The following is a 27195-nucleotide window of genomic DNA, read 5'->3' on the forward strand; positions in this document are numbered from 1 at the left end:
GGGGTTTTGCCTGGGAAGGGGGGAGAAATCCATGAGCTTAGAGAGGCAGCTGGCTCCAAAGGGCTTTTTTGGATGCTTGTTTTATTCTGAAATCTTCCCCTTGCATGAGGGCTGGGAGAGTTTGGAGATGGTGGTAGGGTCCCCAGGTACTACTTTTCAATTAAGTTGAACACCTGGCTGGTAAAGTGCTGCTCACAGGGAAATAGTGTATAAAATTGCACAGGTTTGGTGTTTGCTGTTCAATACCAGCTCTAGCTGAAAGAAAAATCCCTACCACCAAATTTTAAATTCTCTCCTTTCCTATGGCTGTAATTCCCTTTATTAGTTTCTGCTTGCTGAAGAAAGCTACAGTTTGTAATGCCCCAGTGACTGGGGGCATTACAAGGCAATCAAATTGTCCTTAAACAGCAGTAAGTTTTAAAATAAAACTGAAGTCAATCTTTACCTTGAATTGGAGTAAAAGTGAGATGTCAGCTTCCATTTGTTGATGAGAATGCTGTTGTGGCAAATACAGTTAAAAAAAAAAAAAGTGTGTGGACTAAACCCTGCATTAAATGGAGGCAGGGTAATGCAATGATCTAGAGCCATAATTTACAACCCAGGCTGTGATAACGAAGGATGCCAGGCAGCTCTAATGTGTGAAATGTTGGTAGGGAGACTAGAAATCTCTAGCAGCTTTACTTTTTTTTTTAATCCTCTGCTACAAATGAGCATGTTGTATTGACAAACAGAACCATAAGCTGCCAAGGAAAAACACCCCCCACTGCCTGTTTGCAGCAGTGCTTCATCCTGGGGAAAGTCCAAGCGTCTCCCAAACTGGTTATTGATTACAAATGCTTTATTTCATCAGGACTTTACGTGCTGGCCAAGTTTACCCAGCTTTGGAAATGAAAGCTCGTGGATGGCAGCAGCAGACTCTTCTGGAGAGACCCGGGGCTGACAGATGCTCCTGCAGAGGTAAGCAGATTTCTCCTTCCTCATGTCCTGTGGTTGCGTCCTGCGAGTCAAAGGCTTTCTATGCTAGTGAGCAGTGTGGTGTGATAGGAGTGACCTGTGGGGATACACTCCCCGTGCTGAGGGGCTGAATTTCATATTACTTACTTTTTAGGGCTTTTTACATTGGAATGTTACTAGTCTGATCTTATGGATTGGTCTCCACTTGAAGTTGGAGCATGTTAGGTACATCTTGTGTTCGGAGTTTTGTCACCATGGAATGCCCCAATTTCTAGGATGTTTCTTCTGTTGTGGTCTAGATACCTGTCCCTCCAGCCCTCCTGTGCTGAGGAAGGAGGTACAGGACATCCATGTCCTTGTGCAGCAGGCTGGCTGTGTTGTGGCTGGGAAGAGTTGTGACAAATTGTCTGATTAATTGTCCTGAGGACTCTGATTTGCAGCAGATAGGGGAAGTCCTGATTGGTAATCGTTGGCTTCCTGCTAGTTCTGCTGGTGAAGTGTCTCTGATTTAGCCCTGGGGTGTGTGTGGCCCCGAAGGAGTCCAGTAACATCTGGGCTGCAGCTTTTCTAGAAGGGCAGAGAAGAGAGGGTCTTGCTGTTAAACTCGCCAATTGCTGGTGCAGGTGGCTGGAGGATAAATGCAGCACTGAGGCTGAGGACAGGGAGGCATAAGGACCCATCACCAGGGCCTCGTGGCATCTGCTCTGTGCTCACAGCTCTCCCTGCTGCAGGTTGCACCGAGGTGACCAGTCTGCACCATTACTGGCCTGGTGTTGGCAAGCCTCCAGCAAATATCATGGACCTAACCTGTTCTTCATCAATGTTTTAATTGTTACACTTCTTACCACATGCCTCAACTATTTCATAAACGCTGGCTCTAAATCCCCTGAACATGTTTAAAATAATTCCTTAGGCATGCATGGACAGAGCTGCCTGCATTCCTCCTTGGCTATATATAACGCCGCTGAAGCCTGGGCTGACTATGGCGCTCTGTATTTATACCACAAAATCTCTTTTACATTGCCCAGGATTTGAGTTGTGTAATTCATGTGGGCTGCCCAAAAAGCTGAAGCAGCCAGCAAGGCTTAGCGGTCGCTCCTATGAGCCTGGAACGTGAGGCTCTTTGCAATAAGCTGCACATGCGTGTGATCTCTGGGTAGTGGCAGGTAGTGCACCTCCAAGAGCACAATTTGAGAAAAATCCCTTTGCTGTGATGTTTTGCACATATTCAGAGACCTGCTAGTCTTGCTGGAGACTGCCAGATGCTGCCATGGCCCCTGCCCTGCCTGGTTTGATGGATGAATGTGGCAGCTCCCCAGGGGTTTCCAGCGTGGTCCTGGCGTTCAACCCCTCTTTGTTCAGCTGATGTCCTCAGATGGCAACAGATGGCCTTTGTGCTCTGACCCTCTTCCTTCTCTGACCAGTGACTTTTAAGTGCCATCCATCTTCCCCTGGGTTTGACAGAGTGAAGAGCAAGCAGGCTCACCCCAGAGGGGAGATTTTTCCTCATCCTGTGCTGGGATGTTTTGGAAGAAGTGAGCGTGCTGTGTTATCAAAACTGAGTCTTGGTGCCAGCCCTGCACGAGCATCACTGTGGCAGTAGACACGTCTCTTGCTCTCCTCCACTTCCATTGTCCCTGGTATCTGCTGCTTTCGGTAGCTGAGGTGAGTGGGGCTGCACCTCTGAGATGGTATTTCCCTTAAGAAAAGCAGTGTGGGGTCAGGGCATGTCCCAACAACATGGGAGAAGCTCCAGCTGAGCCTGCCTGTGCGTATCGTGTCGAACCCCAGTGGTAGTTGGGTCCTGAAATGAGCCTGTTGCTCTCTACTGGTGCTTTTCATGCTGTGTGTGACCTAAGCAAGAGCCACAGGGACCAGCAATGAGACACAGAGTATGCCATGCACTGCAGTACAAAATGAACTAAACTATCATGTTCCCATCAGCTGGTCTGGGGAGGATGGTGCTGTCCCTTGTTTATAGATGTGGAGCTGTGCTGTAGACAGAAAGCTGGTTAAGGTAGTTCAGAAAACCTCTGATAAGTTTAAGGAGTTAAATTTATGGTGCACTGATGAGATACCTGGGCAAGGTGACCTGAGCTAGGGCTCAAAATGTAGTGTCTTCAGCCAACTGTAGATAGTCAGATGCGTGTATATGTGGTAATGCCTAATATCTACCAGTCCCTTTGCATCTCCAAATGAGGCCATTCAAAGCCTGCAGAGTAGCATTTCTATAAATAACTGTTTGCTGTACATGTGTAAAAGTTAAAAGCTGGGGTTTTTTTATTGAAAACTGGACCTAAGATTTGCATGTCAGAGGAACTGTAGGAACTGGAGTTTAAATGACTTTCAAGAGGTCATCTAGTCCAGCCCCTAATCCATGCAGATCCACCTTTGTCATCCTGAGAGATTTTTGCATAACTTATCCTTACAGGAATTCTGTGGTGGGTGTTTCAAACGTCCATTGATAACCAGTTTAACTGAGCACCCTGACTCACTCTCCAGCGTAAATGGGAGTGGGATCCCGGCTGTGTGGGAAATCATCTGTGCCGTGACTGGGAGATCTATATGGCTGGGGGCTGCCTGGTGTGTCCGTAGCCACAGGTGTCTGCCAACACTGGGTGTTGCTTGGGAGATGCCTCTGCCCTCCTAGGAAAACCTGTGCCTGTAATGGAAAAAGAAGCTGCGACTAATACGTTGATAAATGATGTGCTAATGAGGAAGAAGGGATTTCTCCTTGTGTATAACTCATGTTTTCCATGTCTACATCCCCAAAAAGGGGGGATGACTTGGTCCTAAGAGCAGGTCCCCAGGGTAGCCCATTAGTTATAATGTCTCCTTGACACAGATATCTTCCTGTATCAGCTACGTTTAAAATGTGCCAGGCAGCTTGTAACGTACTGCTCTACTTACTGCCTGTGATGCGTATTTTTAAATAAAGCCATCACACGACGCTAAACTGAATGCCTTTGAGAAATCCAAGTGCACACTCTTAGCAGAGTTGGCTTATCCAGCAAGCCTATAATCTTGTCAAAAAAAAGATAGCTTGATTTGACAACTCCACCAAGAGCAGGGTTTACGGTGACTTGGACTCTTTGCGTGCTAGCCTGTAATTCCCTGGTAGTCTTAAATGTACTGGTCTTCTGCGCGGGCATCAGGGCTAATGGTCCTGTGGTTCTGTGGGTTGCTCATTTTGCTTTGTTAAATGTCGGAATTACGTTACTGCAATCTAATTCCTTGGGACTTTTCAAGTCTTGAAAAGCTAGAAATAAAAATCATGGATCCAGAGTTCGGCAGCTGGGTCTTGTTAGACTCTTTGGAGTAACTACATAGCGCCAGTAGATTTGATGTGGCTTCATGGTGTTCTTGCTCATTCTCCTCTGTTACACAGCAGCTAAAACTAGATCATCCCAATTGTACTCCCGTCTGTTCTTGAAGTGTAAGACTCCATGAAGGACTATGCTGAGGGAAAGAAAATGCAGAAGAATGAGTGAATATGCCTGAACTGTCATTAAAATACAACTATTAGAGTACTTTTCCAGCCTCCAAAATTAAGGCTACAGATGATAAAACAGCACTCGTGCTGTGAACCATTTTCAAACTGATTTTTATTCCTAACCCAGGCTGGATTTGAGCAATTGTACTGTACAGTCCTTCTATTTCCATAGCAAGAGATGTAATGTGTTGCCTTATGGGGGTTTCTTTGCATCCTTAATGCCTTGCCATTCAATAGCTCTGTGCTTGGCAGGACCCTGGAGATAAAAGAGCCAATATAGCTTCGAAGGTTATTTCTAACACAGGAGTAGTTAAGAAACTGTCTGCACACAAATGACAAATTATTGTAATCTGAACAAAGAATGGGGCAGTAAAGATCACACCAGCTGAAAACTTAAAAGAAGCCAGAGACAAAGATGAAAAGATGGATTAAAAAAAGATCTCTAATGCTCCCAAATGCAGTAATGTGGTTAATTGGTACAAACGAGAGATGCTTGAGAAGCAGACTTGAAGATGAATTGCTAAGTCCTTGTCTTTCTCCCACTAGTTGCAGTGACCCCTCGTGCAGAGTTGCCAGGTCCCTGCCAGCCCCTGCCCTTGGAAGCCTCTAATTTACAAGAGCTCACAGCACCAGGGCAGAAACCTGTGCTCCTGGGAGCTGGTTCTGTCTGCTTTAACAGGCAGGAGAAGGCTGGGCTTGCACAGAGGCAGAGGCTGATCCTGCTTCTGCTCTGACATCAGAAGGAAAATATTCCTGTGGAGTGAATTTCTCCCCTAATCTCATTTTATCAGCCTGGCTTGCAGCTTCGTACCAGTTGTTTGCGTGGTGAGAATAACACTGGTACCAAAATTGCTAAGCAGTGCTCCGAGACTTGGGGATGTGGGATGACAGACTACAGGAACACATCACTCCTTTCTGTCCTTAGAATCTGCAAGGGTCCTTCTGCTCCTGTGTGAGCAAAGGAAAAACTCCCCAAGGCCTGGCCAAGCTGGGATTCCACCGGGTGAACCTTCTCTCCGAGCTGGGGGTAGAGCAGCTCCCCTTCTGGGCAGACCAGTCATGTAGGGGCTACCAGCTTTCATTTCCTGGGGTTGCTGTGTGCAAAGCAGGCGCTTCGTATGGAAGGTTGTATTTGAGCAAATGGCAGAGAGGATCCATCTCGGTGGTTGTCAGATACAGGCTCTTTCTGGCAAGCTAGCGAGAGGGAGGTGACATTATGGGATGTGTCTTTCAGCAATTCCCCTCCAGCCTCTGGGAGCCCCAGCAGCAGCGGCTGTGTGGTCCCTCGGTGGGAACGCTTTAGCTGACGAATGCCTTCGTGGGAATGCTTCAGGTGATGAAAAGGGAATTGTTCGCTGCTCTTCATACAGCGGCTTTTTTCTGTTGAATGTACGTCAGAAGTGTGTGCCATGTGAATGTGCTGCTGGAAGGCTCTCTGGGGAGAGGGGATGAAGGACAGCAAGAAGCACCTGAAGCAGGAGCAGATCTCCCCGCTAGCACAGCTGTGGGGCCACAGAAGCTCATGGTAGCATTCAGAGCATTCCTGATAAAGATGTTTTTGGCTGTGGAAATTCAAGCCAAACCTCCACGGTCTGCTTAGTTTGAGTGTGAAACCTTGATTTGCATTATAGTTTACAGTAGGCTTGCTTGGCACTTTGCCTGTTATTAATCAAACAGATTGCAGAGCCTGGCCTTGGTTTTAGCTTGGCAGCAGGACCTGTGCCTGGGCAAGTTTACCTTGGCTTTGCATTTCTTCGCAGACCTCTTCTTGTGGACAGCAAATCAAATGCGTGAAGTTTACAGAGGATCTGGACTGTGTCTAACAGATGCCATGATGTCCTGGGTTCGGCCAGGATAGGGTTCATTTTCATGAGGAAGCCAGGAGGGGACACAGCTGGGTGGGCTGACCCAGACTTGTCAGACAAACGGGGTATTCGCTGCCACGGGATGTCATGCTCGGTGCTGAATGGGGCGGTGGGCAAGTGGACTTGACTCACGGCTCAGGAGCACACTGGGCAGTGAGCAGTGAGAGTTGCTTTGTGCATTCTGTTGTTTTTTTGTAAATTATTCTCATTAGTATTGTTGTTGTTACTGTTTGCTTCTGTTAAACTGCCCTTAGCCTGACCCACGAGTTTTGCCGTTTTCTCCCCATTCCCCTCCCCACCCCAGTGGTGAGAGGGGTGACAGAGCAACCGAGTGGCCCTTTGTTGCCGGCTGGGGCCAAGCCTCAACACATTACATTGCTTGTTCAGAGTTGTGTGTGACAAGGTCATCCCATCTCATAAAGATAGCATGAATTTCATATTTTCTTGACTCCCACAGAAGATTGTGGGAGGTATGGTTTGCTGTAGTGCATGGAGCATAGAGATCCCCTGTGCAGTTTATAACCCATCAGCATCTGTCATTTTCTCAAACTTACTCTTTTTCAAGCTCCAGACTCCATGTGCATCTCTGTCCTGGTGGTACTGAACCCATCATCTCCTCCTGATGGGATTTTCAGGCCCTGGTGTTATGCAGTGGGTCACAACCACTGCTGGGCTGAGGGGCAGCACCTTCTGCTTTGGGCAGCACATGGCTTAGGGCTGGTGGTAATTTGAGGGCTGCATGGTGCAGACATGGGCCTTTGCCTCTATTCATCCAGACTTGCCTTTGGTATCCAGTTTAAAGAGCTGCTTTCCCCTGACAAGGTGCCACTTCTTTTGGACCTTGTCGTGACCTGGCTGTTGCTCCAGACCATCTCACCCTTGGTCCCGAAGTGTGGGGGGTTTTATATTCCCTTCAGAAAGAGTGGAGCCCTATGGAGGTTCACACCATTGGGCTCCAGCTCAGAGCCCTGTTAAACCAAGAGCAAATTTCTCAGTGACTTTTGCAGCAACTGGCTCAGCCTTGGACTTCTTTGGTGTGCCTCATCCTTGAGTATGTGTCACTTTGCTGGAATACCTTCCCCAGCAATACCAACCCAAGTGCTGGAGATTCTTCTGATGCTCAAAAGCTGTCTTGCAAGCATTGCATTTGTCACACTTGCCTGTTTGTTGAGGCACGAGTTGGCAGTCACCTTCTCTTTTCTGGAAGTCTATGCAGTTGGCCAGTTGTATGCCCATGGTCTGCCTTCCCCACAACCGAGGAGGAACAGTTCAACAGCTCTAGGCACAGGCACTTGTTGCAGTCGGTTTCTCCACCCTGCTTTGATCACAAGACTATTTATCCTATATTTCCCTCCAGCCTCCACCAGATGTGCAGGTTTTTTGCAGCAGCAAGTCTGGCTATCTATTGCTGGTGATATGATGGTCATTGATGTAGTTGTTGAGCTGAGGTTGCAGTGGGCCAAGGTGTGATGATACAACAGGCTGGCTTCCCACAGCATCTGACACACTCTAGCACTCCAGAGGCGCGGCTGCAGAAAGCCCATTTCTGTTTCATGCCCTGTTAATAATGGAGTCTGACAACTGTTGGTGTTTAAACAACTGAGCAAAAATTGTGTGGGTTTCACCCCCTTCTCCCCCCCTGCAAGCTTTGGCTTAAGAGGAGGACTTGGAGGTGCAGTGAATTTTTGAGCTAGCTACCTATCGGGGAAATCACATCTGTATTCACTTCAAAATGCTCCTGTCATGGAATAGAACAGTCTGGATCCTGCCGTGGTTTCCATTTACCAGCACGTGCCGTAAGCCAGAGCAGACCTGGAGATCTGGAGTTTGACATAAAAAACATGGAAAACAGCCATGCTTTTCTATTCCAGTCCCAATGAAAAATCAGCAGAACTTCACGACGAAGTGTTGGAACCCGTGACCATAATAAACAGGAACCAAAGTTTACTTAGCTACATGGGACACTGTAGCTTCTGAGGTCCCATGGGGTCTGTCGCATGGTTGATTGTATTTAAATGATACCATCCATTTCCTATATACTGTAGATGAGACTCAGCTCATTAGTAGATCAGAAACATTCTTCATTATCCTTTACAGTAGTAAGCAAGCCAATAGATGCTTTGTCTTGACACCATAATATTTGAGGGTGGAATCTGTCTGCCAAGTGCTATTTTCTCTGTTTTAAATAAGTAATAAATAATAAATAATGGATAATTAAACTGTTCTTGATCTTTACTGTCTCATGATAATGTACTTGCCCTTTGAGTGGGTTTTATTTTGGCGCTTAACTGGAACTTTGGTTTGGAAAGGCCTCGTTATTCAAAATGCAGAAGAAAAAAAAATACAAGAATAGCCATAAAACACAGTATGAAGGCTGCTTGTTAAATAGGCCTGAAGTACTATTAGAGTGATTAGTGTCTTTCTGTTTTGATATTAAAATGGTGCTTCAGTGATAAATTAAGACCCTGCTCAGAATGCCAACAGCCATTTGGAGCCATTTGGACTCTATAGCGATGTGGTGGTTCCTTGCTGCTAGGGCATCCTTCTGGGACAAGAGGAACTCGTGGAGCATTACCCTGTCACCTGGGTAGATTCCTGCCAGGCTGCTGTGATTTTCCACTGTATTTATGTGCTATCTTGCATTGAGGCCAGCTGCTGATTGCCTGAACAGTGGTTTGGTGAAATATTTTGTGGAGTGCAGTATGAGACTGCCTGGAAGCAGGTGATCCTGAGTCATCTGCTTCCAGGCAGTCTCAAACTATATATACATTGAAGGCTTTAAATATAAGTTAGGAAGTTCTTTACAAAGCTGAGAAACTTCTAATAAATCTGCTACCTCTTTGTGTCCACAAATCCTTGGCAGAAGATCAGGTTGGTGCTGTCTGCTGGAGACCTAAGTCTTCTGTTCTTCCATGGGACCGTACACCATCTTGTCTCCCCAGCACTCAGTAATACTTGTACATTCGGGTCCCTACCTGAGACTGTAGAATCATAGAATACTGTGGATTGGAAGGGACCTTCAAAGGTCGCCTAGCCCTACCCACCTGCAAGAAGTAGGGATATCTTCAACTGGATCAGGCTGCTCAGAGCCCCGTCCAACCTGACCTTGAATGTTTCCAGGGATGGGGCATCTTCAGTCCCTCTGGGCAATCTGTGCCAGGGTTTCATCAACCTCAGTGTAAAAAATTTCTTCCTTTTATATAGTCTAAATCTACCCTCTTTTAGTTAGTCAGTGCAAAATAAGCCTTACTGAGTTAGTCCCCCTCTTTACAATGTTCTGTAGCTGCCATTACACTGCAGAAACACTGCTATATCCAAACAATAAAGATGGTTCTTATAAATGGAGAAACAGAGGCGAAGAGCTGTCAATCAGATTTTCCTGTGTGGCTGCTGTCTGGGTTGACAGAGGGAATACCTCCTTAGCTTCTGAGGGCAAGGGAAGACAGAGATCCATTACAATAACTGTTCATTCCAGCTATGTTTTAGCACCCTTGAGAAACGCTTGTGTACACACCTTAAATACTTCCAGGCATATTGAATAAATGTGTTCAAATAACTCCCCTGATTAAACATGTCGTTATTCTAGGTGAACTCCGCGTATGTATACTCTGCTAAGGTTAAAGGAGGGGTGGATTCCTTGTAGTTAAACCCGCCCTAGGTTTAGCGTGTTCTATAAATAGCCCTCCCAAATACTTGAGCAATTCATGTTCTACTTTCTAAAGACAGAAAAGGTCTCTTAGGTAATGGAAATAGTGGTGATTAGTGAAGGCTGTGGATGAAAAGAGGATATGAAAGTAGCTTAGAAATCCTTTGATATATCATTCACTGTTCCTGAGGCATTTTCTTCTCCTTGTCTTGACTTTAAATTTCCCCTGTAGCATGTAAGTGAACCTACCTCCTAAATTTACACTCTTAAAAAATATTTTACCTTGCCTTTCTATGTGAAAATATACTTTCCTCTTGAGTTGTGCTTGGCAGAAATGAGGAAAATGCTATATAAAAAAAAAAAATCAATCTAAGAATATTGACTGGAATCTTTATAGAAACCATTTGGGCTGCTTTGGGCCCCTGCTGTGTTCATCTAGGGAACAATACACAGGCAAAGCAATTCATTTCATCTAAATTTAGCTACCAAAAATTAGGCATTTAGTAGTAAGCCAGTTTTTTGGTCAGTGCTGCTGAAGGAGCACCTCCGAGGGCAATTTGTCTGTGTTGTAGGAATGAATTAGTCCCTGAAGGTGCCTGACTCTTTCCACTGGAAAGACTCCAGGAGGAGTCCAAATGATTTATGAGATTAGACACCCAAGGACTGATTCAAGTGTCTAAAGATAAGTGTTCAGAGCCATTTGAGACACAGTATCATATGCAAGGTGTATGTAATGAGCTGGGGAGATGCAGTCACTCTGGGAGACCCATGCCTTTACAGAAGAGGTGCACACCACCCTTCTGGGCACTAGGAGAGGGATACTTTGGGAAATTTAGAATGTAGCTAGGTACTTGCTTCACAGCTGCAGAATGTCAGGGGTTGGAAGGGGCCTCTGGAGATCACCTAGTCCAACCCCCCTGCCAAAGCAGGGTCACCCAGAGCAGGCTGCACAGGAACTCGTCCAGGCGGGTCTTGAGTATCTCCAGAGAAGGAGACTCCACAACTGCTCTGGGAAGTGCTCTATCTCCCTCAGAGTAAAGAAGTTCTTCCTCCTGTTCAGCTGGAACTTCCTCTGCTTCAAGTTTGTGTCTGTTGCCCCTTGTCCTGTCGCTGGGCACCACTGAAAAAAGTCTGGCCCCATTCTCTTGACACCCACCCTTAAGAAATTCATAGGCATATATAAGGTCCCCTCTCAGCCTTTTCTTCAGGCTAAATAAGCCCAGCTCCCTCAGCCTTTCCTTGTAGGAGAGATGCTCCACTCCCCTCATTATCTTTGTAGCCCTCCATTGGACTCTCTCCAGTAGCTCCTCATCTTTCTTGAACTGGGGAACCCAGAACTGGACATAGTACTCCAGATGGGGCCTTACTAGGGCAGAGTAGAGGGGCAAGAGAACCTCCCTCGACCTGCTGGCCACAATCCTCTTAATGCAACCCAGGATCCCATTGGCCTTCTTGGCAGCAAGGGCACGCTGCTGGCTCATGGTCAGCTTGTCCACCAGCACTCTCAGATCCCTCTCCACAGAGCTGCTCTCCAGCTGGTCCGCCCCAGCCTTTACTGGTGCCTGGGGTTGTTCCTCCCCAGGTGCAGGACCCTGCACTTGCCCTTGTTCAACTTCATCAGGTTCGTCTCTGCCTAACTCTGCAGCCTGTCCAGGTCTCGCTGGATGACAGCACAGTCTGCTGGTGTATCCACCACTCCTCCCAGTTTTGTGTCCTCAGCAAACTTGCTGAGGGTACACTCTGTCCCTTCATCCAGATCATTGATGAATAAGTTGAGCAAGACTGGGTCCATGCTTAGGCATGTAAATCCCATGCCTAATGCTTAGAAACCTCAAATTTGCTGAGATGTATGGCAGTTTTATTGGCTTTTATAACCTTAGGAGCTGGGTTGACATGGGTGAGATCCAGGCCTTTTCTTCTGCTGTTTAAAAAGAGCTCATGGAGTTTGCAAGGCTTTGGGGAGGCAACTTCCATGGACTTGACCTTCTGTGGATGACTGGATTTGCTCACAGGGCTTTGTTTAGCTACTTTCATCAAAGCTTTATGTCACTTCTGATGGCCTGATGCTCCACAGTGATACTGGGGATGAAGTAGGGCTGGTCCCTTCACTCCCAGGGTGATGGTATTTATCTATAAGGTATTTCCAGAATCAGTCATATCCTGTGCTCATGTTAATAATGGCTGAGCACAACTTAATCCCACTGGCAGGTTGTAATTCCTTCAAGTCGTATGACTGTGGGCATAGGGGCATGCACACGGAGAAGATCCTGAGCTGGGGCAAGAAGTGTACCACTGCACAACAGCCACCCTGAATTACTCCGTGGAGAAATATGGAGAGACTTGGAGCTAGCAAATATGTCAGAATTGAGTCTATAGGCATCAGTGGCAATAGAACACTGAGATAGTTGGCTGGAAGTCAGAGTCCCGATCAGCTGCAGCGGCTCACCGGAGCTTTCCCTGCTTCCCTGGAGGTGTTGCTTTACAGAAGCCGAGGATTTAGGCTATGCCCTTTGAAGCAACCAGCAGCAATGAAACAAGTAGAAAAGAGACCCCTCAGTAACACCTGTAGCAAGCAACAAGTACATTCTCAAAGTTACATAGCAGCTTAATTAAAGGAGGAGAGGCCTGCCAGGCTTAATTTATATTTAAAAGCCCCATCAAATTTAATTTGTGAGTGCAGTTCTTCCATCTGCTTTCAGGCATTATCTCTGGAGTTCAGGAGAAAAACATATGTCTTGTGGTTAATAAGAATTTGTTTTAATGGATCGTGTGACTGGGTGATTAATAACTGTTTGACTCTGATTGTTCTCATTATAACGATAACATGCAGTCCTGCTGCCCAGCCCCAACCTATTGTCGTGAAAAGAGATCATAAAATGAGAGATGAAAAATTCCTCTGGTTGAGATGAAAGCGAATGGATCAAGCGGCTGGCTGCACAGAGCTACGCTGAGAAATCAGCTTCCTATGGTTCTTATTATTTCTCTTTTGGGATTATATATCAGATCATCAAATGTGCATGAAGCAGGGCACTTAGGTCTGTATTTAGCCACGTAACTCCATCTAACGTCTGGCTGCCAAAGGCACTGTGTTGGCATTCAGGAGGTCCTGAGTAAAACCTTGTTTTCCACAGACTCCCTGTGTAACCTTGGGCAAGTCCCCTAAACCTCTCCAGAAGCAGCATCCACATGAAAATATTCCCAGTGCAGATCAGACTCTGACCTCACCAGGTTTTCCTCTTTCACTGGCTTGCTCCTAGTTTTAACTTCGTGTCATTTCTTCACCAAGCAAAAGCTCAGCATCTCCGTAGGCTTTGGGAGAGTTGCACCGTATTTCCGTGAGCGCAAACGAGATAAGAACGTGACCCTTCTGTTCAATGACCAGCTGGTGCTTTCATTTCGTGCAGGAACCAAATCCAGAGCAATTCATCATATTTGCTTTCATGATACGCTGACTGGGTATTAGAACTGTTGGGAGCTTTATTGTTTGGCGGGTATTCAAACCAGTTACTTCAGAGGAAATTCCACTTAGGAAAAGAGTCCAGTGATTAGGTTATCGTCATCTCTACTTCTCATTTTCTCTGTTCACAATGAAAGCTTGAAAGAGAGAAATTTATTTGGTTGTTTTTAAAGGCACGAGTTGAAATGTGCTTCCAGGCAGGAAATAAAGAGACATTATTACTTCATAGCCCCCCGGGGAGATGGCAGGCGGTCAGGCATGTGGTCCCAGGAGTCATAAAGCAACACAAACCGGAACAGGTAACTGGTGTCATTTTGGCTTTGATTTGCTTTTCCAGTGTTAACCTCATGTTAACCTTCAGAGCAAGAGGTCAGGGAAAGGTTGCAGCCTCAGATGCTGGAAAAGGGAACTTTGCCTGCCTGAAACGCACTGTCCCGCAAAGCCGATGAAGTTAGCCACAAATAGTAATAATAATAAAAAGAATGCATTTCTCCTGAATAATGTTTCCATTTCAGCTGAAAATTCTCAACCAATTTATACGAGAAAGAAAAAGGAAGAGGTATTTCAAAGCAGGGGATAAAATCAATGTACTCGCAAAAGCAGAGGTGAAAGTGTGTGTGTGGGGGGGGGTTGTTTTTGTGTTTTTTTCTTCTTTAAAGCCTTCACCATGCCCTTCCTCTATCCACGTGCTTGTGCAATGCCCAGGCACTGCTGTTAGCGTGGAAGCGCTGATCTCCTGCCCAGGCAGAAGGTCTGCTCACCAGACGTGCTGCTGTCTCTCTGTGCTGCAGCAGTGACCGCAGTCAGCGTTTGTGTCTGCAGCAGACCTGCTTCCTCTGGGGTATGGGGTAGCTAACCAGGGGTTCGCTTCCTTGGTGCAGCCTTTCTGGGTACTGGGTGAACTGGCCTCTAACTCCCTTTTAGCTCCTACTGCTTGAAATTATCATCTGCCCTGAAAGCTGCCTTTTTGACTGAGCTATGGGAGAATGTGGGTACCAGGAATGAAGGATAAAAGCTCTGATGTGGGTATCAAGCCTTTGTACAGCAACATAAAAATAGTACTGATTGCACAATTGCACCCATAAAAATGGAAAGAGAGGAAAAATCATAGAGTGCACACAGAATTTTTCACTGGCGGCTTTGTTGTTTCCATAAGGGACAGACAGATGGGGCCAATTTGATCAAACAAGGAAGTTCTCTGCCAAGTTGCATTCATTCCTCTGCTCTGAAATATTAAGTGGCATATGGTAACTGGTATTTTCTGGTATATTCCTGCAATGGCAGAATGATGACAGCAGCTCTGGTGAGAGATATGCAACAAAACGGGCAAAGTGGTGGAAACAGGAGAGGTGTTGCTGAAGGTGGCTCATGGCTGGAGCTGGGGACAGGGAGGAGGATGCAGGCTGTATGGTCCTCTGCTGTCCAGGGGTGTGATGCGTTACCTTGGGTGCTGTGCAAGAGCAGATGTTTCGCACTGGTGAAAGTCGTCTGCAAGGATTAAGCTAATACTGAGTTGTAAGATGCAATAGTTATTATTATCCTACAGCTTCTTTGGGACCTGTAAACAGGAATGCGAGCAATTAAAATATTTATCTTCAGGGAGACACTTTCATGGAGCGGAGAGAAAGGAAGGATTTTGATTTTTTTGTTGTTGTTGTTAGGACAGTTTTTTCATTTCTTCTTAAAAAGGAAACAACCCTATGGACATATTTGGGTGCAGCCAGAAGTCCTGCTGGACAAAGGTTTCTGGAGCATGGAGATGCTGTATAGACCACCATCGGCTTTCTTTCCATTTGGGCTCTGTGTTGTGGTGATATCTATTGCCCCAAACTCTTAGTGGACTTTGAGATGGTATCTGTCATTTAATGTTCCTGCCTTATCACTGCGTTCTTGTCAGCAAAAATGTGATTCATATGCTGAAATGGAAGTGTTTATACCAGAGACTGTCACCAGGAGTCCTGTTTTTAGAAGTCATTTCTGTAGTGCACCTCTTCTCACCAGAATGTTGGTGAATCCTCCACCCAGCAACAATTTCACAGCCCTGTACCTTGATTATCTCCCTTTAGGTGGATACAGTCACACACATCCTTTCAGTTCCCCTTGAGACCCAGTGTCACACAATGCAGTAGGCACAGAAAGTGGGTCTGTTTGGGAAATGCCATTTATTTTAAGTGAAATGCTTACAAGATGATAATGAGTTTAATTATCTATCCCATGGAAGACAGGTTTCAATTTTATTTGAAGTTTTGTTTAGACTTCTTTCTCTTTATTCTTGGTTTGTTTTTAGTTTTATTTTCCACTTGCAAAAATGAGAGAAGAAGGCAAAAATATAGGGGAAATGGTTCTGTGGATTTTCTCCTAAACTTTGAAAGAGAGGAATACTTCAAAGAGGAAGAAAAAGAAGGGAGAAAGTAATGGAAAGCCAGAGCCCTGCCAGATTTGGAGAACAAAACCAAAATGACACCTTTCAAAATGAACATTTATCATTTTGTTTCATTTTGAAAGTTTTAATTAAAAAAAAGAATTTGACCAAATCAACCATATTTGTGGGAACTCCTGGGTTCCCTTGGAAACTAGTTCTATTTTTCATGGCTTGAACTTTACGAAGAAAATTGTAACCACTTCGTAGCTGTTCAACTGCCTGAGATTTATGAAGCATGTTAATCAATCACCTCGTCCCGCAGGTGCAGAATTTTATAAATAGCAATTACGAGAAGATGGCGTGATGCCAATCTTAATGCCTGTCTCTCCTCAACACCCTGAAGTCAGCATCTTCAGAAAGCGCTCTGTGCTTACTAAGGCTCCACAAATCATTACAACTGGGTTTTTTTAATCCACTTCCCAGGCAGCATCGCTTGTGCTTTCACATGATAGGCTCTTTCATGTGGTCCTCTACATGCGCTGCTTGTGTCCCTTTGAGATGTTTGCCTGCCATGTAATTGGTAGAACTCCATGACTGGTCGTGGCTGGACTACAGAGCTTCCCTGAGCACTGCTGTCACTTGAAAAGGGGCAATAAATCACTCTTCTCACCTTCACAAAAGGTTATGACACTGGAAAATGGAAAATTACATTTTTGTAATGAAAAACCCTTAGCCTGATTATCTTCTTTTGAATTACTGGTGCTTCTGAATGTGAGCAGGTTCTCTTCACCAAGATGTTACTCTGTAGGGTGGTCGTTATTCATAGAATCGTAGAATACTTTGGGTTGGAAGGGACCTTTTAGAGGTCATCTAGTCCTACCCCCCTGTAATGAGCAGCGATATGTCAAACTGGATCGGATTGCTCAGAGCCCTGTCCAATCTGACCTTGAATGTTTCCGGGGATGGAGCATCCACCATGTCTCTGGGTAACCCGTGCCAGGTTTTCACCACCCTCAGAGTACAAAATTTCTGCCTTATATCCAGTCTAAATCTACCCTCTCTTAGTTTAAAGCCATTACTCCTTGTCCCATCACAACAGGTCCTGCTAAAAAAGATTTTCCCCACCTTTCCTATAAGCCCACTTTAAGTACTGAAAGGCTGCTCTACGGTCTCCCCGCAGCCTTCTCTTCTCCAGCTCTCCCAGCCTTTCCTCACAGCAGAGGTGTTCCATCCCTCTGACCATATTTGTGGCCTCCTCTGGCCCCACTCCAACAGGTCCATGTCTGTCCTGTGCTGAGGGCTCCAGAGCTGGATGCAGGAATCACAGGGGGGGTCTCACCAGAGCAGAGCAGAGGGGCAGAATCCACTCCCTCACCCTGCTGGCCATGCTGCTTGGGATGCAGCCCGGGACACAGTTGGCCTTCTGAGCTGCGAGTACGCATTGCCAGGTCATGTCCAGCTTTTCATCCACCAGTACCCCCATGTCCTTCTTGACAGGGCTGCTCTCAATCCCTTCATCCCCCAGCCTGTATTGATACCAGGGGTTGCCCCAACCCATGTGCAGGACCTTGCACTTGGCCTTGTTGAACCTCATGAGGTTCTTCTCAAGCTTGTCCAGGTCCCTCTGGATGGCATCCCATCCTTCTGGCATATCAACTGCACCACTCAGCTTGGTGTCTTCTGCAAGCTTGCTGAGGGTGCACTCAATCTTGCTACGTCATCGATGAAAATATTAAACAGCACCAGTCTTAGCACAGACCTCCGAGGGACACCACTTGTCACTGGTGTCCATTTGGACATTAAGCTGTTATTTTTTCAGGCTGAAGTTTTGAAGAGAAATTTTGGTCAGAGGCTCTGCTTCTGTGTTCACCCCTGCAATCATTGCGTTTTCACACTCCTCCCTTGATATTTGCCTTGTTCATACGCTGTAACTTTCTGCAAACCACTCTGGAACAAGAGCCCATCTTTGACCCTGCCTGTGCTTTTGTACAGCATGGACAAAGTCTCCCCTGGAGCATGGATATTGGTCTGCATAAAGGTTTCCTATCATTAGTGAGAAATACCCCGTGAATCCTGGGTGCCTGGGACGTTGTATGTGCTGAGTAGACCTTGGTTGTCCCCTTCACAATCTGCGGATACTTCAGCAGCCACGCGTTGCTTCTGGTTCAGGGCTTCTTGTGCCACCCCTCAAAGGGGGATTTTGGCATCAGCTTCACTGGGGGAAGAGAAAGGAGCAGAACTTTCATAGACTTATGACCCTTGTTAATGTAGCAACTTGTCTGGGGTTTTAAGAAAAAGTAGTATATATGCCCCCAGTGGGGACCCCCAGCTCTGCTGGTCTCTTTGCTCTCCAGAAGTGCCTAAATAAGGTAAAAAGAAGCCTGTTTCAAAGTGCTATTATCCCCTGAAAGATTGGTATGCTGGAAAATAATTAGCTGTCAAGACAAGTTGCTTGTGCTGCCTGCCCCCGTTGCCAAATGAAGCTCAGTGGGCTCAGATTCGATGCAGAATCACCAGGGGAAGGGGAAAGCTGTCCTCAGATTAGATATGGCAAGCTTATATGACATGAGGATTTATTACTTAGTGCAGTTTACAGGAGGTCAGAAAGAAAATAACAACCCTCTTTACTTTGTGAAATAGATACAGAGTTTGAGTGTAACCCAGGGGTGTTAAGTCTTCATAAATACTGTTGGTGACTTGTATGATGGACAGATTTATCTCCTTCATGCTATTTTGTTGCTTCCAGATGAACCCTAACCAGCACCGATCTGAAACTTTCCTGCCTTTAATACACATCAATAACTTAATACAACCTCTTCTCCATATCTGGCAGCAGTAGGAGCCTAGGCCGCAGTTTTACTGGCGAAATGATATTTTCTTCATGGTGGAATATTATGGCCAGACTGGATAAATATCTTGCATTTCCTTGCACTGTCTGGCAATATGCATAGAACAGTTCCCAGTCCACTCCTCAGAGCTTTTACAGCATTGAGAGGCCTCCATAAACTTCAAGCAGCCAGGAAGATATTAGAGGAATGCCTTAAGCAGGAGATGGAAAGAAGAGAGAGAGGAGAGCAAAAGCAAACTCGTAAGAAAGCGTGAGAGGGTATATGAGCAATAATGGGAATGTGATTCCACCGGGAGGTGGGAGACTAAACTTCTCCCCAATATACCAGGGACTTCTTGATTAGCTAGAGATGTCTTGTGCTTTGGCTTCTCCTTTCTAAAGAAAAATTCGTAGCGCTCTGCGGGGAAATAATAAGCATGCAGCTAGTGGGCTCTCTCAGCAGGGCAGATGGAGGTGAGAGGGGCGTTCGGGTCAAAGACTGTGTCTGGATCACTTGTAGCCGGTGGCGCAGCTGGTGTGGTGTCCTGCTGAACAGGATTCAATGGCCTCAGTGATCAGCCTCATCTCTCGGATCTTCCTGTGGCATGGAGCCTGGTGGTTTCTGCTCTGAACTGTGCTGGAGGAGCCTGGTCCGTCACTGGATTCACTCAGCGGGGTGACTGGTGCAGGAAGGAGGGAGATGTGTTGGGCAAGAGGATGTCGGCAATTTCAGCCCTGGCTGACCCATTCCTTGGGGAAGGGACCGAGACCCTTCATGCACTTTCTGTTGGTTTCTTGCTACAGAAAGCAGGTAATTTTGGCCCAGATGCTCTGCCCAGGAGGGGTGAATAGGGAACAGGCTGAGAGCACGGATGCAGGGTTGGTGCATCACACCTGGCAAGGGGACAGGATGAGGCCTCTAGCTCTCAAAATGTGAATAATTGCCAAAGCCTGAAGACTGATCTCTGTTAGCAGGTTGTTAATGAGCATGCCCATCCCTGAGCACGGCCTGAGTGCCAGTGCAGGAGCCGGGGTAACCTGGGGATTCCGGTGGACAGGGAGCATGGCTGGGGGGATCTTTTGCCCTTTGACCCATGATCTCATTCCTGATGCTCATGGGGTGCTGTGTCTGCCCTCTGTGCCCATCCCAACAACCTCGTCTATGCTATCTGTGGCTGCAGAACCAGCTCTGTGTGTTCGGAAATGGAGTGGAGGGAGGGTACGGGTGCTGCTGGGATGCCCCGCCGCGAGCGGACACTGCTGAGGACAGGGCTGCCTGGCTGGTGAGCGGGCACTGTGCGAGCACCCAGCTCTCAGCAGCAAACTTAGCTAGAAGCACACGGCGGGTGGGCTCTCGCCTGGTGGCTTCTGTTTCAGCATATGGGATTTCTTAATAACAGTGAATATCCCCCAGTGGTTTCCCCTTCTCTTATTCCTTCTAATTAAATAAATACCAACACATTTGGAAGAAACTGTGTAGTCATATTGCATTAGCCACAAGAAGACAGGTTTGTTTTTGGTTTTTTTTTTTTGCCTTTCAAGGATCTCAGAATATCCTACAACTATTAATGAATCTGGCCTCCTGACAATTCTGCAGGGATATATGACAGCGATCAGTTATGGACGGGGAAACTGAGTCATATAGTTCTGAAAGGACTGGTTCAGCACACTGTGGAGCAGGGCTGGAAATAGAAAGCAGAACCCTTGCCTCGCTGTTCCTGCTCTAACCGCGGGCTGGCCGTCTTCGCTTCACAAAGTAGTGTGCAAGCTGGTGGAAAAGTTCTTGCTGTAAAGCGATCTCAGTTGGTAGCTTTCAAAGGCTTCTTGCAAACACACATTGATGGGGCGGGGAACATACTTTAAACGTTATGGCAAACACCTTAGCTGTGTCCCTTTCAAGTGAGAGCTTGAAGTAAGGGAATTTGACTGATGTGTGCTTTTATCAAAGCTATTCCCTATTATGTTAGGCACAGTAGCCTACGGAAGTTAAGAAGTTAATGGGGGAAGCAGGCATTAAACAGAAAGATCAAATGCATCAGATAATAGCCACAGGGATAAAACCGATACAGCACCTGAGAGTAGCAATAAATGTAAAATGCTTATCTCTCATTTCAGATATATGATTAACTGCTTCTAAATATACTGGGGACTGTGCAATAAAGGGGAAGATGGGAATGAGCTATAACGTGGTCAAAATGTTTCAGGAACTCTGACCAAAGAACCTGTAAAAGCCCTCTGGGCTCCTAGCAGCCAAGGATATGTTCTGTGCCTGTGAGGGTAAACATAAAGGTTCAGGGATTTATAAATAATTTTTTACTGGGGGGGGGAGGGGGTGTGTGTGTGGAATCGATCAAATAAACAGCGGAGGTACAGAAAAGCACTATAGGAAAAGTTATTGGATTGATGAGGATGGACTATGGGGAGCAGTGTGACAGTAAAATTCTGTTTGATGTTCCAGAAGGGAAATGGGTTGTGTTTCCTTTCTTTCCATTACTGAAAATGTTTTTTGTAGAGTTAAGGGAGATTTTTCTGATCTCCAAAGAACTCTTACCTATTTTGCTAGCACATTTGCAAACGTTACTTTGCACGGGAATGCTCTCCTACTTATTTCTAGAATACCAGGTTTCTCCAGATGCAAAACATGTTTTGGAATTATTTTCAAATCAGCACTTGAGCCCATTGCAGAGAGGCACTTTGATGTTTGCTTTTCCACTAGCAGCAATGCTTTGCCCCACTGGAACACTTTGCATCCCAGGACACCAGAGATTCTTGCAAAAACAACTCATTCAGCCTTTTGACGCAGCTTGAAAGCCTTATTGCATGCAAAAGAACAAGAGCCCAGAGGGTCTGGTCTTCTGCCTCCCTGTGTGCGTTGTCCCTGACACCAGGCAAGCTGTCAGGACCAAGACTCAACCCTGCATTCCCTGGCAGGGCACGCACACAGTATTCATGCCCACGAAGGGAAGCTCACTGCAAGCTTTTCTCTGTTACTGCAGTGATTTTGCCCAAGCCCTGGGTCTATGACCAGCCCAGGCTGTTGATCCATACCTGGAGGTCCTGGGGGAGAGCTGTGGGGCTGTTCCCCAGAGGAGCACACAGCCATCTCAGCCGCAGAGCTGAGCTCTGCCGTGTGTTCCAGGGTCCGAGCTTGCCCTGTAAGCTGGACTGATCGTGAACAAGCAGTGGAGAAGCAGCCTGGGAGTGGTCAGAAATGGGAGAGCTTTCATTATTGCCCAGTGTGGATTTCCAAGGGAAGTTCTTCAAGCTACTGGGTGGCATCCTACTTCAACCCCCAAGATCAAAGTCTTCTGGATGCTCTGAGCTTCAACCTTAGATTGATTTGCATCTTCCTATAGCGCAAGAAGTAGCTCAGGGAAGTACAACATAATCCTCTCTAAAGGCAATTTTGTGGTTTCACAACAGTACAAAGAAGACTTGGATCCCCTAGTAATTTGGAAAGCAGCTGTCAGCACAGCCTGGGACCTGCTTCGGCATGCTCACCCAGTCTCTGTGCAGCTCTGGGCTCCATGCCACAAGCAGGTGGGCATGTAAACCCCTGGTGCAAAGACAAACCCAGATTTGGAAATATCCAAGATGCTGGGACTGACAGTACAGCTGGGGGCCGGAATACTGGGAGAATGTCCCCCCCTCCCTAGCTGGCTCTGCTGAGCCCTGGGTGTTTCTGCAGAGAAGCAGTATGCATCCATAAAGAAGGTGATGGGGACATAACTTGTCACAAGGAGTTTAAAGCACCATGGGAAAATTATGTTATACTTTGGTTTTCTGTCAGTGAGACAAACTGCTTGGGGTGGGGAACAGTAAAGTCTGCACAGCAGGAGCTTTTAGGAGTTCAGAGCAAGTTTTTTTGACTGGTTTGCGTTGATTTGATTCTGGTTTGGGACCCTCCCTTTTGGCTCTGTTTTGTGTGATGTCCCAATAAAAAAACCCCAAATGACTATAATCAAGTCATTGGTTAGGTGTTAGCAAAAGGCTGTCATCAGAGCTGGGCCAACCTGGCTTGAGTGCTCGTCCTAGAAATGCGGTGGCTGCTCCCATTTACAGCAGGGTAATGGCACTGATTTCACTGTGGATGTGTTGCTCCAGGGGAGGCCTGAATAGGTGTTAATGAATGATAAAGAAATAAAATGATACGTGATAGCTGTAGTGGCTGGAAGAGTGGGAAGTTGTTAGGGGCTGCTGAGATGGTTATGACATGGTGAGATGGAGATGGATTACACAGAAATGTAAAAATAGCATAAAGCAGAAATTCAGATTTACTACAGGAATCCCAGCTTACAACTCTGGTCTTCACTCCCATGCCTCATTTGATGTTGCCAGCACTGTGAATTAGGGTGAGAAATGTGACTCATGATTTTTTTCATCTGAATGTTTTTCTGTCTCCTACAGTTTTAAGTCAGGCTCTTAATACAAACCTCACTTATCTGGTGAAGGCTTAATATATTAAAACTCTTCCTGGCAGACATCAGCAAGCTTTCACACCTGACACCTATGTCAGACAGGTTCACCATTTGTCTGCACCGTGGTGTGATAACAGACTTATTAGCTTTGAAACAAAATCCCACAGAGGCGCAAACGGTGCAGAAATACCTGTGTTTGACCATGCTGGCATGCATGAACTTTTGTTCTGAAGCCACACTGACAGTCTGCTCCTGCCAGACCCCTGGCCTGCTCTGTGGCAGCTCTGGGACGTGCTCTTGCATGGCCATGGTGTGGGGTGTCAGAGGAAGGAGCAGGAGCAGCAGCAGAGCTGGAAGTATGATCATTTTGTCTAATGCTCTTGAGGGTATTTCTCCACTGCAGTGGATGTACCCTCGCTGGGTTGAATGTGGCTCTGTGTTGCAGGCAGTGTTTCCAGGGCTGGTACCAAAACTTGGTTGAGAGGGTCATTGCTACCTTCACGAGCTGTAATGTGTAGCACCTCAGCACCAGAGCTCTCCTGGTTCTTCTCAGGGCTGCTTCAGAGCAGTGGTTGTTTGCTCAAGAGGCTCATAGACTGGGTCCAGACAGGCCACTGCAACTCAGATTAACAGCAGAATAAAGCCACGTGTTAGGCTAGATGATTCCTTTCTCTGATGCTTTCCTCTCTGTGACAGCACCCAGGATCAACGGTGCTTTGCACCGGGAAGAAGCCTGCTCCAAACCTTGAGAATCATCCTTTCTTTTTTTTTTAATGCCCTGAAACTAGACTTCGTGTGAGCTGTTTGTCTAACCCAAGAGCAAGAAAACTTGTCTCTGCCTCAACCTTGGGAAACAATGATTTGCCATAGCTGGGGTGGCCAGGGTCTGCCGTACCTGCACCAAGGTCTGCCAGCCCGGCAGCAGCCATGTCCTCTGCTGTCCTCGTGCATTTGCAGGCATGTGGCAGGCAGGTCAGTCCCCTGGTGTCCAGGACTGGTGGTAAATGTTCACATCTTTCCCCTGAGAAGATGTATGGGTAGTGCAGCTGATGCCGGGCATGTCCACAACCTGGCTGGGAGGAGCAGAGATGGAGGACTGGGGCTGGGACAATGGATAGGGAGCCCTGGGGAGAACACAGTTTGGCTTAGCAGGAATTTCCTAGGATAGGAGACCTTTGGGACAAGCATGTCTTTCTGGAGACCCAAGGATGTGGTCCAGCAGCTGCTGCCAGGGAATGCAGGAAAGTCACAGGGGCATTGCTCTGGCTTAGACCTAGTCTGCCACTGGCCATTCCCTCACCCATCAAGTGGTCTGAGCCATCTCATCTCCCCTTCTATTTCTGGAAGTCCAAGAGAGGCCAGTTGAGCTCAGGGAGCTCTGGGGCTTGAGTTGTGTATTCAACTCTGCTCTGACACAGTCTGTGTACCTAAATTGTGGGGCACAGGGTGCTCCCCAGCTCTGGGGTCTGTGCACTGGCTGCTGTCTGTGTGCCCAAGGCTGGAGAGCTTGCACTGGGACCAAGGGGACTCACCAGGACTGTCCTGATGGAGAGGCCAGGAGTAGAGTGAGTAGAGTCTGGACACAGCTTGTGGGAGTTTTGGGGTAGAAAATGGTCAGTTCTCAGATAAAATGGACAAAGAGATATCTAAGGCAAGAATCAGACCCAAGAGGAAGAGGAGGCCAGTAAAAGAGAGTCAGGGAGGGCAGTATCTCGGTATGCCCAGGGCTGGCAGACTGTAAATCTCCCAAAGCTGTGTCAGGCGCCGGGGAGAAAGAGCCAAAAGGTCCTAAGTCTGTGGTTATACACAACAGAGATGGCAGCTGGAATGATTAATCTCCTGCCCTTTGTGTATTTTCAGACAAAACCTCTGAGTAAATCAGGAAAGGTCTTTGTGGCCCTTTCTTTCATCCTGATGGGCTCCTCAACCTGGAGTAAATGAGAAACAGTCCCAGCTGCAGACAGCTCTGCTTTGGATCCAGCTTTGCTTCTTCCCCAGTGTAAAGTAGTGCAACATGACTTACAACACCGTGTTGTCCTGAACTTGTCCTTTCAGCTTAGCTTGCTCAAAGCTGACTGTCTCACAGACTCACTCTGCGTAATCTTGTCTTGAATCTCAAATATTATTGAGTACTATTGTCAAATAACATTAATGTTGCTAATATAAAAAAATTATTAAAAAGAATATAAACAGGTGTGGACTTTTTTCACTTATCAGGATAGGAGGGAAATAGGGTTTTTTTCCCTGATTCCCTATGTTTTGAAGACTTTGATTTCTAGTTCCAACTTTGAAAAGTGTATGAGAGGAGGAGTGCTGTTGTAGTTGGGAGTATCTGAGGAGTTCTAGAGGTAAGGCTTGTATCTGTCATGAGACTGAGATATAGCTGGGAAAGTCACAAACTGTTTTCAGGTGGGAGGAGACACAGAGCTGCTAGAATCGGTCATATTGACACTATTTCATAACTAGGAGACCCAAGCATGAACCTGGGCTCTGCTCTGCCAGATGTTGTGCAAGCAGATCAGAAAGACATTTCTGCACCCAGAATACCTGCAGTCTAAGCCAGGGACAAGGGTAGGTTCAGATTGACTGGAGGAGCATACAAATGCAGTGACACAGATCCATGCAGACACCAGACAGTTGTGGGACACTGCACCAAGAGACATTCTTCAGTCCCAAACCTCCAGGGTGTTGGGATTTTTCTACTCATCGTACACCAGCACCACATGGGCTGTCTGTGTTAGGAGCTATGTGCTAGCCGAGAGGTTTGTGCTGGATCTGAGCTGGATCTACAGACGCTGGCTTCACAGAAGATCTCCAGTCCCTGCATGCTGTCCTGGCTTTGTCAAACAGGCTTTTGCTACCTGATCTCCTGGTGGTTCAGGTCCTCTAGCTCGGCCTCTGTCGCCATCTCAGCATGTCCCTCATCAAGTCTGGTGACATCTCTTGCAAATGATCCCTTCTTCATCACCACCATTGCTCCTTGTAGCACCTCATGGCAGTGCCACAGAGGACCACAAACGCAGGGATCCATGGGGCTGGAAGGGACCAGCTGGTCCATCCGTCTGCTCCAGGATGGGACCAGGCCTCATGTCTGGCTGATGATCACCCTGCATTTTTCTTGAACAGCTCTTTTGAAGGAGTTTTCATAGTGTTCTTGTGTGTCTGTCTGGTCCAGGATCACAAGAGCTGGTCTCCCTCCTTTGCTGAAAACAGTGCTAGCATTAGCCTGGCATATTATCAGTCACCTCTCCTAATCCCTCCAGTCCTTCATGAAGTGACACATTGGCTGCCAGAACCCATTTTGGCAATGGTATCTTCATGTGCCTACAGAGTCTGAGTGCCTCTCAACTGTCAGTGGATTTATCCTTACTTGGGTCTGTTTTCTAGAAGGGAAAACAAGGCAGGAGGTGGTTGATTGGGACCTTCTCAAAAGTATCAAAAAAACCCATGTAGACCCTCAAATCATGTAAATTTTTTGGACAATCATGGTGCTTCAATATCTGAGCCATGTCTGGAGGAAAGAAAAATGTAACCTCACATGACTCAAAAACTGTTTGAGCTGGTCAAGTGTTCCAGCATTAACCCATCTGTCCTATCTCCTCCTGTCTCAGTGGGTGGTGGTAAATCAGCCATGGTGTGGTGCAGCTTGCAGGAACTCCCCTGTATCTCAGCAGTCACCCCAAAGAATGCTTTCAGTGGGCTGCGTTCTCCTATCCCTCCTCTACATTCAGAGTAGTCATCTGCTCTTCCCTCGCTTTCTGCGACTTCTTAAACCACCCAGTGTTGCCTGTGAATAAAGCTAGGAAGTCCAAGCGAGGCAGAAAAAGTGGCAATCAATTAAAATCCCAACAAAGTGCCTTTGTGCCTCGCTTTGCAGTCGTAATGAATGGCTGTCTTGTCAGAAAGGTTTCTACTGTATTAAGAAAGCATTCTACCTTAGCCCGTTGTGATCCTGCTTGCCAAAGTCTCATTACTGTGCCAGCAATAATAGTGTCTAATTAAGCAGAATAAAGAGAGATGAAGCGTAATGGTTACAGGATAGAGAAGTTATTCGTCAGACAGAGGTAATAAATTACAGTCCTGTGTCCTGGTATGCTGGAAAAGATGTAGTCAAGAAGAGTTGACACTGGAAACTTGTTTTTCTTTTTGAAAAATTGACCAGCTCACATTGGT

General features: G+C 46.6%; 1 long non-coding RNA gene across 1 annotated transcript in view; it reads left to right on the top strand.

Moving 5' to 3' along the window:
• The first annotated feature begins 865 nt into the window (after positions 1-865).
• Positions 866-27195, top strand: part of LOC142363850 (uncharacterized) — a 136018-nt gene continuing 109688 nt past the window's right edge. Inside the window, exon 1 of the long non-coding RNA XR_012766002.1 lies at positions 866-957. This is a non-coding gene — a long non-coding RNA (uncharacterized LOC142363850). The remainder of the gene's footprint in view (positions 958-27195) is intronic.

This window comes from Opisthocomus hoazin, chromosome 21, assembly GCF_030867145.1.
Source record: "Opisthocomus hoazin isolate bOpiHoa1 chromosome 21, bOpiHoa1.hap1, whole genome shotgun sequence".
NCBI lineage: Eukaryota > Metazoa > Chordata > Aves > Opisthocomiformes > Opisthocomidae > Opisthocomus > Opisthocomus hoazin.